Source organism: Cynocephalus volans, chromosome 1 (assembly GCF_027409185.1).
Source record: "Cynocephalus volans isolate mCynVol1 chromosome 1, mCynVol1.pri, whole genome shotgun sequence".
NCBI classification, from domain to species: Eukaryota; Metazoa; Chordata; class Mammalia; order Dermoptera; family Cynocephalidae; genus Cynocephalus; species Cynocephalus volans.
The window spans coordinates 248,035,794-248,048,099 of record NC_084460.1 but is presented as its reverse complement, the minus strand read 5'-3'; positions in this window follow the sequence as shown (position 1 = coordinate 248,048,099).

Genomic DNA, 12,306 nt, shown 5'->3' with positions numbered 1-12,306 from the left:
CTCAAAAGGGTTAAGCACATTTAGGGCTTAATAGTGATTAATAGATTTATTTAAGCATTTGCCAAATATAAGACAGTTTCATGAGGTTATCACAAGAATGTGTTCTAGGATTCAGGCAGAGGCACAAACCTTCAGCAACATCATGATAAGAAGGCTTTGTCATGACACAAGTTACCTGACTGCTTTACTCTTTGATCTTCAGTAGCTTTTTTTAAAAAAAATTGTCCTATGGTTGTAAATGCTAATGCTAAGTAAAAAAATAAGCCAGCTGTGATAGAACGGAATAGTTTCAGTCAATCATGAGATTAGAGCAAGAAAAAGAACTAGGCTAGTCAGATTGTCTAGGAAATAGTGTTCCCTTTCTGAAAATAAAGACTTTAAGGAGCTGTTTGATATTGTGTACATCCAAAACATAATAACTGACATCGATGGAGCACCTAATAATGTACCAGGTGCTGTGTTATCTCTTTACAACCATTATCTCATTTGATCCTTACAGCAACCCTGTGAAATAAGTAAGATCTATTTGCATTTTACAAATGAAAAATTTTAACCACAGGTTAAGCAATTTACCCAGGGTTAAACAGTTAGCGTGGGGTGGAGAGCTCATGCTGTTAATTGCTACACGGTACGCCCAGTCTCACTGTTAACAGTTTCACTTAATCAAATTTTGTCTGCTTCTCATAAACTGGAAAAAAACAAAAAACAAAATCTTGTTAAAAGCTTGAAGGCAACTATCAAATCATTCTTCCTCCCTACTGAGCATAAAACTAAAGATTTCATTAAGAAAGTTAAATGGATTACACTATTAAAAATATACCATGAGAATAGAAGAGTTGGATGAAAACCAGGGCAGAGAAAAACCAGCAATATTCTTAAGGTCTAAAACAAAGTTATTGAAGTATTAAAAACAAAAAGAAATATAAACTGTACAGAAAGCCGAAATAGTATAAATGTAAGACCTGATAACATTTTTTTATTTTAAACTCGTAAACCTCAATATATTTTATACCTACAACCCCAAAGGAATAGTGATAATACTAAATATAAAAATAAATTTGATGCAAAATATTTGCGTCTATATATTTCTTTGATGTCACATTTTAAGATTTAATTAATGTTTTTGTGGTCAAAATCCCCTTCCCCTCTCCCATGGGAAATTATGTCAGGGAGTGGGCAATACCTTGCTAGCGGGGCAGAGGATCTGGAACAAGGGGAGGTAGGACACAGAGGGAAAAAGAGAGAATTCTTGGGCCGGGTTGGGTTGAGAATAGTAAGGAACAACTCATAAAACAACTTCAGGAGCAGTAGAAAAGTGTAACTAGTTAGCCCCTTTGGTGATGGACTCTAGGTGGTTTAAGTCCGCCAGGAGAAGGAACAAAACTGAAAGCTCCAGGTTTCTGACACAGAAGTACAAGAATATACCTCAAATATGCTTTGTCAACAAGAATTTATTAAGGGCACAAAAACTTGTCAGTCATCTGGTTAGACACTGAAAATAGAAAAATGACAACCCTGTTTCCAAAAGGCCTACTTGTAGTCTAGGATGAGACAAATACCAGATTTTCAATGGTCCCTAGCCATAGGAGATTGCTGGGTTCACAGGGAACGGAAGCAGAAAAGTATGACTTCATTACACACAGAAGAGAGTTGACTGTGCAAGCATTTGACAGCTGCCATCTCCTTGGTTGAGGCAGCCTTTGGTGAAGTGATAGCCCCAGGCCCAGGGTGGGAGCTTCCGAGCAGCAGCAGCCACAGCCTGTGGGTTCTCAGGGATAGCCTGCGAAGTCAGTCAAAGTCAAAGCAGCCAAATGTTAATGAAAGGAAAATGAGGTTTCTAAGGAATTATCCCTCCTTTATTGGAACAAGAGGGAGAAATTTGAGGGACCGAGGTACAAAACAACTATTAACATACATTCCAACTGGCCCCCCAAGGCTGAGTACCATGGGGAAAAAAATGTGTTACAAATGAGTATAGAGAAATCTTCAATAGTAAATAATAAGTATTTATTGAGCTACTACTAATTTAGACACTGCCTGGCTCTGGAGATAAAATGAAGAGTAAGCAGCCTTGGTCTTTGCGCTCACGTGTTTCAGAAGTACAGTCAGGGAAGATATGCAGTCAAACAGTCACACGAATGAAGAAATACCCTAATTACAGACTGAAGTGATTTCTGTTAAGGAAAGAGCCTGGTTAAATATACAACAAAGGAAATTGGCCTAACTGGTTGGTGTGGTAGTGAAGTTTTCCTATTTAAATTCTTTTATAGTGACAGAACAGTATGTAATGTAACTGAACTGCTAGCATTGAAAGTATTCTAAGAAATCCATCCGCTACAGTAGATAACACTGAGGTTTCTATGGTAGGAAACTATACATTGAAAGAAATGTGCTTTGGATAGGTCTGTTCAGAATAGCATTGCTAAGCAGATCTGCCTCTAACGACTAATATTTGGTGAATCTTATTATTGTAGTTTTCATACAGTACATGCTGTTATGTTATGAAAGCAAGGTTACTTAGTTATTTCCAATTGTAATACCCAGCTGTGGCATGAGTACTTTACATATATTAGTTCTCTCACAAATCTCCAATGAGGGAAGCTAATGTTCTAAAATGCATGTCCACTGAGAGAAATTTTACAAATCACAGAACACTAGAGCTCAAATAGAATGACTGTACAGTAATAAAAGTAAAATTGATTTTAAAAATGAAAAAAACTCCATATTTAACATGTTTTAAAATATATTTTTAAACATAATATTCAGCATATTTTGAGAAAAATTAAATTTTGATAATCCTTAAACTAAAGGGATTATTATCAAATACTGCTATGTGAAGGTCAAGGAACTACAACATTTTTCATAATAATAAAAATAGCAGCAATATATTCAAAGACATTGAAGAAAAGTGAACTGGTTAAAATAAAAAGGTAACTGCTTGTTGGAAACAAAAATCTGAATAACAGTTTTGTATTTCAAGCTGTTGGAAAAAAATTTTTGTGCAACTTATTCTAAGTCAAAATAATTCTATATTTAACCCCATTTTTATCCTTTAACTTAAAAATGGAATAAGCATTGCTCTAAACAGATAAGAGCTTTAACAAATTTCTCACAGTTGCCTGTGGATGTTTTTTCAATACATTTCCAAGTTCTTAAAATTATGCCAAGAAAAGCTTGCAACATTTACAACAGTATCATTGCTAAGTCTTGCTGAATGTCCTTAAACAAATTACGGATTTCAAGCCACACAACCCGCCACAGCTAGGAAACTGGGATCTAAATGATTTTGAGGTCCAGCACCTACTGAATATCTTTTCATTATCCTCCTGATACTATACAAGCCATCAACACAAAATCTTGATCTTCCTGTGAGTGGCTAAGCTTACAAAGACAAGAGACAACGTCCTGAGAGCTTGAATGGGGAGATCTTCTGGATGATATTTCTTGGTAAAAAATGAGGATGCTGAGTTCACCTTTGCAGCTTGTCAGGAGGCATCCACAACTTAGAGCTCAAGCATATGTTGGGATATCAGGTGCTCTGCTACAGTTGCGGATATAGTTTGAGAATGTGCCCAAAGTACTTCTTCAGACCCTAGCATCAGCAGTCAGAAATGCGAATTTGTGGGCCTCATGTATTGAATGAGAAGGTCTAGGAATCAGTTTTAACGAGCTCTTCAGATGATCCTTAGTCTCACTCAAGTGCTGGAACTTCTGGTCTAAAGGACCCTGAAGTACTAGGAATAGGACTTCCCATACACTAACAGGTAAGAGAGATTAAGTCTGTTCTTCCATACCAGCAGCATGGATATATCACCAGGGAGCTTGTTAGACATGACTTTCCTACCCCAGCCCTACAAAATCAGAGTCCAGATTTTAAGAAATCCCCAGGGGACCCCTTCCCAAGTTTAAGATGCAAGTTCTGATGTCCTCTGTTCTCCTAGAGGGTAATCCCCCACCTCCCACCCCCACCCCAAGCCTGTCCTCTCAAGCAGCAGCTGGACTGCTCTGGGCTTCTCTTCAACTCTCCCCTAATCAAAATCCCTATTTACCCAACAGCTTGCTTCAAGCAGGTGAGGGGAAGGATGAATGATTTTTATAAGCTAAACTGGTAGAGTAAGCCAAGGTTTTGTCGGGGCTGGAGTTTTTGATACTCTACAAACCAGACACGAGGTAGGCTGCTCCTGTCTTGGTCTTCCACTTGGATTCCTTTCCTTTACATTTAACAAGAATTGCTTGAATAAAGAATTCACCTCTGCTGACCTATCACCTAGATTTGCTTTAACTACCTGATGACTCCAGACCAGTATGAGCCCAATATTCTAGGTATACTAGCCAGTAACATTTTAGTGGCTCCAGGAGTCGATGAATTAACTTGAGAATACACCTGGGGGTGAACGTGGGGTGATTTTGAAGGTTTTATATGCAACAGTACTTTATAGCACCCTGAAAAGTCCTGGAATTGTACACTTCTGCCTCTTCTATCCACACTGCTCACAAGTCTGGAAATTCAGGTTTCCAAATACCATGATTATGCGATGGAGATGGTGGCAAGGGAGCATACATGATTTTAAAAGTTTTCTAGCCAGTTCTGATACACATGCCCAACTTCCCCAGCTGTTAATCAATGATCAATTGTGTAAGTTTTATTATTGGCCATGAAGTTTTCATATGTAATTCAAAGGTGGCTACACTGTTATTAGCTCGAGAAGATATATCATAAAAGTACAAATTTTATTTTATATATGTGAAATGGTATTTTATAGCTCAATTTGATCAATGCATGATTTGCTATAGGAGTCCAAGTTCTGAATCAAAACATAGGTCCAAGCATGAAAAATCAATAGCTAATTTATAATTTTGATAATCTCTAGAAATTTGCTGGTTTAAAATGAAAACACAAATTGAGGAGAGCTACATTTTAAAGACTTCTTCATCAATATTTACTTAACACCAACAATGCAGTAAATACCACAGCAAACAGCCTGCTGGAATTCAGGCATTTATCTTCACTTAAAATTTACATTAAAGTTTGAAAATCTGACCCTGTACTTCTGCTAGTTTAACCTTGATTTTTATGACTTAACTGAAACATAGGGAAACAAACCAAACTTTAAGCCCATCTTTTTGAATTACAATTGTTTTCAGTGTACCTCATTGATATGAGTAACCCCTCTTAAGGCTGAGACTGTGGCAAATTTTTATAGCATGGACAATGAAGGAGAAACCATTTTTTCCCTCTTTTTATTTAGTATAAAAACAATATTACCAAATAAAGGGGAAATTAAATTTATCCATAATCCCACCACCCTAACATCTTTTCTGTGTATTCTTTTAATCTTTATTGGCAAAAATAAATTTTACATAGTTGTAACCTGTGCATTCATACAATTTAGGGAAAATCACTATTTAAATCCTAATATACAGGATTATATGTAGACTTCTCTTTAAGGAAACCATACAGTGTAAAATCTACAACATGTAATATGCACCATAATCCTCAAATACCTGTTTCAACCTTCCCGACCAAATTACATCTTATATCGTTCTCTACTTGAACAAAATGAACTAAGATGAGGCTCATGTTAGTCTGAGTTTGCCATTCCTAAAATAATGTAAAATATTTTTATCTTCTTGGTTATTCAGCATTCTTTTTGTGCAATCATTGTAAAATTTAAGTTTTTGAGTATAAACATCCCATACTAACTTGACCAGTTATCTCAATAGTAGTTCTTAATTAATATTCCACTGAGATTGCTTTATAGGGAATGTAGTTAATACAAATGACATACTTGTCCAAAGGGAATCTGCATCTAAATACACCACAGACACCAAAGGATTTAGGTAGAGTATGTTCTGTGATTATAGAAATACCAGTGTGGTTCCATCATGCGGTGACTATATGATGTTGGGCCAATCATTTTGTCCCTATGCAATTCAGCTTACTGTACTATAAAATGAAGACCATATCTCTTTGGGGATACTATGGAAGAAAACTAGAATTTATGTAAGCATTTTGAAATTCTAAGGTGAAAGGTATTGGATTTTAAAAGGAATCAATTGTTATTCATTAGGACAAATACCACTTATTACTAACCTGCACTACAAAAACACCTCTGTATCAGTCTGCTTAGAAATTATAAATGGGTTCACCTTTCCAATAGGTTTCAAGAACAGTTGTGGAGTGTGTGCTGAACCAGTTTCATTTAGTGACACACTGACATCTAGTGGAGATTTATGGTGTGCAATGGGATACCATACACCCCAAAATAACCACAATTCTGATGGGGGCAGATAGAAGCAAAGGCACCTTTTGGTCATTATGCAACACATCAAGAACAAGATATAAAAAGATTAAACAAAGAAAGGTACACTTCCTGTACATTTAAGTTTGGCTTGTTTAATTAGAAACACTGACCAATTCACAGGACATATAATCAGAAGTTATGAGATGGTGGAGGTGGGAGTGGTAAAGAGCTGTTTCGTGTTGTGGTTTGAGATACCAAAAAAAATCTCTCTCTAATTCAGAATTTAAAGGACCAAGTATATAATAACTATGTGCTTACCTGCTCTTTTCTTTCAATAGTGAATACAGGCAAGGGTGGAGGGAGGACAGGAGAAGACCGGGGAAGGGAGGGGAAGTGAGAGAAGGGGAGGGTAAACAAATCTTCCAGGTTTTCCACTACATCTCCTTAATTAATTTCTGTACCTTTGTGGCTAGGATTTTATTAATTCCAGAAAGAAAGCTCTTCTTAAATGTACATGTATGTGTAAGCTTTTTGGCATATCACTAAGCATTTATATAAATCTGCTCATTTAACATGATGCATTTACTTTGGAATAAAAATATAAAACAAAATATTTACATTACCCTGAGCTTTACCAATGCCTAGCACCATCAGTGAAAGTTGGCTTGTTTTCTCTCCCTTCCAAATGTTACAAGAAATAAATGCTTAGTGGCCCCAGGAGGAAGTCAATTTAACACCTGCATATTTTATTTAACATATTCATATTTATATTAGGTAAGATTAACAAATATTTATTGGAAGATTGTCACAGTCATATCTGCTACAGTACAAATTGAAAATGGTGTCCCTTCCTCCGCCTTTAGTGAACCTGGGGAAGGAGTCAAGAGTGCAGATGGTCTATTTATCTACACCAGCCTACTTCCTTGTTTTCAATCGAGCTTCAACCATTGGATGAAACTTCTTTACAACACTGTTTAATAGCTTCATTATTCCAATGAACAGGAAAGGTTGAAGCGGAGAAATTCTGGAAGCTGGAATAAAGTATTTTTTTTTATACTGCTGTGTGCTTAGCTCTGGTTCTGGAAGACCCTTCCACCACACCTCTTCTGGAAAAAAAAAAAAAGAAAGAAAAGAAACGTGAAAACATCTTACTGTTGGTCTGGAGATATCATTGAACTTAAAGAAATCCTCAAGGACTAGGAAATGTGATTTTTCTCTTGGGAAGAATGTGCATGAGTTTGTTCCCGCCACACCCAAATGCTTCCAAATTTTCAACTCCTTCACTTTTCAATTATGTCTGGGAATCGGAAGAATCATCTAGAAATTACTGGACCAGACCAGCTTTCAAGTGTAAAATCTGAGAAGAATCTTAAAGCAGCCACATTGCTTAGTTATAACCAAAAATCCTTAAATAAGTGTGTATCCATTGTTGGTGTTGTTAAATTTTAAAAAAGAAGTATACTCACTTATGTCCTTCTTGGCAATTAATAGCAAACTTCAATCTTCAGAGCCCAGAGACAAAAACAAACAAACAAAAAACAACAAAAAAAAATGCGACACAACCTATTAGCACAAGCAAAAACAATGTTCTAATACTGAAGGTTCATGCTGCATTCAAACGTGTAATTATCCATACAATTTAAAATTCTATTACATTTCACTGCTTAAAAAAAAAAAGTATTTCTTTAAAAATAGTATATACTTTACACTTCCCATTGTTTTACCACTAAATAAAATCTCCCCTCACTATATTTCTGCTGTGTTGTTTACTGATGTTAGTTCAATTACGTAACTGAGAAAATTCAGGCCTAGAGTGGGGGGCGGGGGGGAATCCTAGCTACAGAGCAAGAAAGCAAATAAAAGAGATGTGAAACTTTAATCTCTTACGGGCTGTTGATTATATTAATTAAACTATTTTGGCTCTAGAGTTCAGTATCCTAAAGATCCAGAAGTTAGAATTGAATATCAATTATTATTGGAGTGCTTTACTCACAAAGAAACTACCGTGATAAAGCAATGACCCCTAACTACTCTAAGTGAGAATACAACTGATATTTAAAAGTTGTAATCTCTATATTAATTTTTCTCAAGAGAAAGTGTCAAACTGTCAGTCTGCAACTCTTGGTAATTAGTGTTCATATATGTGTAATTCATATTTTATTGGATGTTATATTTTACAGATGTTGATTTTAAAGATTCCTTGCAGGACCCAACTTTGGAACCAAGGCTACTATTTCTGCTGTGCAGAATATGCAGATTGCAGTGATTGTCAGAGAAGTCAATCATTTGGAGGGGAGATCCTCCTAAACCAGTCTTCTAGTTCCATTCTCCCAGGATATGCTCCTATGTTGTAGACAGGACTGAGTCTTCCATAATGTCCAAAGATGAAAATGCTAAAGAAGAGGTGACTATTAAAAGATCACTCCATGGGTATGTTATATGAAAGGAATCTAGAGATGCGGTCAGAGTACCTATACACAATACAGTTCACCTCAGAATAAGAATTTACAGTTACATTATAGAATCAATACTAATATTTCTACCACCAGAATCTACCATCCTTTGTGATCTTGGCTTCCCTGGAAATGTTAAGAAAATAGAGACAAGTCTGACTTACAGAATCTGAGGAAACTTTATTGATCTCTTTATCATTCCAGCATTATGAGAGCAGGCAATACAATATTTTTAACCCAAGCTCAAAGAAGTAAACCTCTTTCTGAAGCTTAAAGAGGATGAATGTTTTCTTCATGTGACAGTGCCCTCTCCTAAATCAACCATCCTCCTCCTCCATCACCATAACCCACAATTCACAGTACAGGATGGGGGTGCTTTTGCTGTTTATCTTCACAAGTCTCCACTGGAGTGTTCTTATCATCTTGTGGGCTTTTGGCATCCTATGACATTTAACACTCAGTGTTCCCCAAATGATAACCACAGGGTTACATAAATCCTACTTGAAAACACAAGAAGAAAAAAAAATACATTTCTAGCTAATCACTGAGAAGGTTCTAACAAACTGCAAATCAAAAGGAATACAAAACTATTTCTAATTTTCGTTAACAGATTATAGGACTTTAGAGATACTATTCATTGCAATCTTCTAGCATGCCTTGAATAAGGAAATTCTGCTTTAGCAAGGTGCTTGGTATTAACCAGGGGAATAAAATGAAACAGGAGAGGTGACCAGCATGAGATTTAAAATATTCTATTCCTTTAAAGTCACCTCAACAGCATTTGAAAATCCTCCCTTTTGAGTTTAACTAACATTATCCTAACAGTTAACTTTAAACCTGGAAAGTTCTGTGACCAGGTTTAAATGTGGCTGAATACTTGTTAATCTTACTAGAAACATATCACTACAATGAAACAAGTGGCACCATATGCCAAACTGATATACAGCACTTATCCACTGATTATGCACTTGCCTATGCTTGTAGCATTTTATGAAGGCACTTACATATAGTTAATATGTAAGCTAAAACACTTTCAAATATTCAAATCCAGCCCCCCCTCCAAAAAGTACAAAGTTGCCCACTCATCACTGAATTATTTTGGACTGAACAGAAGGCTCAATTTCAGCACTGCCAAATGCTCTTAGGCACAGAAGCAACGCACCATCTGTCTTGAAGCACGAAGTGTATCAATTCACATTTAAAGTACTAGTGTGCCTAGCAAAGTATCTTAAGCAATCCATTTTCTGATGCTGGATTGAAACTTAACATGGCCAGCAACAAGGTTACATGCATCAATACTTTGAAGTGCTAGTGGTAAAATAAATTATAAAAATGTCAGAGCATCAAAGAATTGTAGTCCTATGAGCAGAAAGCCTTGAAGAGTCGGTGGATGAAGGAAGTGTTCTCAATAAGTCTCTTTTGCTATTTCTCTGAGGAAATATTTTTAGGTGATATATAGAAATGCTGCCATTGGCAGGAGTGAGTGGTATTTCACTACAAAGTAAGTGCATCTGAAGCTGATACTCCAATAGACACTGCTTCATCATGGGAACACAATAATGTAATGACAGAAAACCAAGCTTCTGGGGAGTTTCGATTTTATTCAGTAAACAATGGATAACCAGTGAAGTTTCGTGAGCAGGGAGTGTCCTGATAAAGGGCTTACACTGGAAAATTAATATGATAGTGCTGTGAAGAATGAACTGGAGTCTTCTGTATGGACAAAAGGATAGCTTTTAAAAGGTTCCTTTAGACCAAGAGATAACCAGGGGCCTGAATAAGACAGTAGGACTGGAAAGAACAGAATCAAGACATGATGTCCTTCAAAAATAAGAAAATAAAAAGCAACTATCAGTCTGTGAAATATTCTTAATATTGCTGTGACTTATCTAATTCGGTAAGTAAGAATCACACCCTATTTATTTTTCAAATAAAAAGTATAGCTGGGCTTAAATGTACAATAATCACAGCAAATGTATTTTTTGTTCAGCAAGACCGGGCTTAAATGGACAATAATCACAGCAAAGGTATTCATTGTTCAGTAAGACCCAATAAGGGAAAAAAAAATTTCAACTTCTAAGTATTTCTTAACTCTTGACTCTCAAATCAAAATTAAGAACTTGAGCAACAATAAACATGGGATTTCAGGCATCCCTTTGACCTGATGATTTCCAGTCCTCTGGATATATCCCTAGTAGTGGGATTGCTGAATCATGTGGTAGTTTTATGTGTAGTTGTTTAAGGAACCGCCATACTGTTCTCCATAATAGCTGTACTAATTTACAGTCCCACCAACAATGCAGAAGGGTTCCTCTTTCTCCACAACTTTGCCAGCATTTGTTATTCTGTCTTTTTTGTAACAGCCAGTCTGATTGGGGTGAGGTGATATCGCAAAATGGTTTTTATTTGTATTTCCCTGATTAGTGATGTGGAGCATTTTTGCATATATCTGTTGGCCATTTGTAAGAGGACTGGATAAGGAAATTGTGGTAGATATACACAATGGAATACTACTCAGCCATACAAAAGAATGAAAGCAACATTGCAACAACATGGATGAACCTGGAGAAAATTATCCTAAGTGCAACAACCCAGGTACAGAAAGAGAAATACCACATATTGTCACTCATAACTGGCAGCTGAATCCATAAACAAATAATAGAGACAGAAAGAGAAAGAAAAAAAGAACGAAGTAATATGTTGAACTTTTAGAAAGAGAGAAAAGAACCGTGGTTACTAGAGGTGGAAAAGGAGAGGGGAAGGGGAGAGGGGAAGGGGAGAGGGAGGGAGGCTAACAAGGAATTGGTTAATGGACACAAAGAATGACTGCATGTTGTCATGATGAATAAGCTAACTATCCTGATCTAATCACCACACATTGTACACAATTACTGAAAATCAATGTTGTACCACACATGTAGGTACAATAAATTATCTAAAAAAAAAAAAAAAATTAGTGACCATCCAAAAGAAAAATTTAAATATTTGAGTCAATTAAAATTCAGAACTAAGTTTTCAGAGAAAATAATCCAGGATAATCCCCACTTACTTATCAACCTTGGGAAGCAAGAAGTCTGGACAGTAGCAGAGAAAGGAAGGCACGATAGATGGTATGAGCCTTGGTCATAAGCTGTGACGCCCATGGGTTTTCTGGAAATGAAACCTGATCTTCAAATTCCCTTCTTTCTGAGTGAGGTACAGCTCAAAGGGAGAGTAGGCCTGGAACTGGGAGCCTTACCGTGGGACTAGGGGTAGAAGTTAGGGTAATAGAAATTGGTATCCCTATGTCCTCTGACCACCACATCCACAAAATATGCCTGGGGAAAAGAATACTCAATTTTCTAGAATCATTTCCTCTAGTCAGCTCAGAGAAGTCAGGTGTCACACTATATCCACTGTGGTGTTTCCAAAGCTCTCTGCACTTAACTTGGACATTTCTCTTCCTGACTAGACTATGATGAGCTCTTTGGGAAATAATATAAATAAATTTTGTTTCCAGCATTTAAAGCAGTATTGACTTTCAGCAAATACTCGAATATCTCTGGTTAAATTTGGTGTCAAGGTAGATTATTCAATGATTTAAGGAAAATCACTTGAAGGAAAGGAAA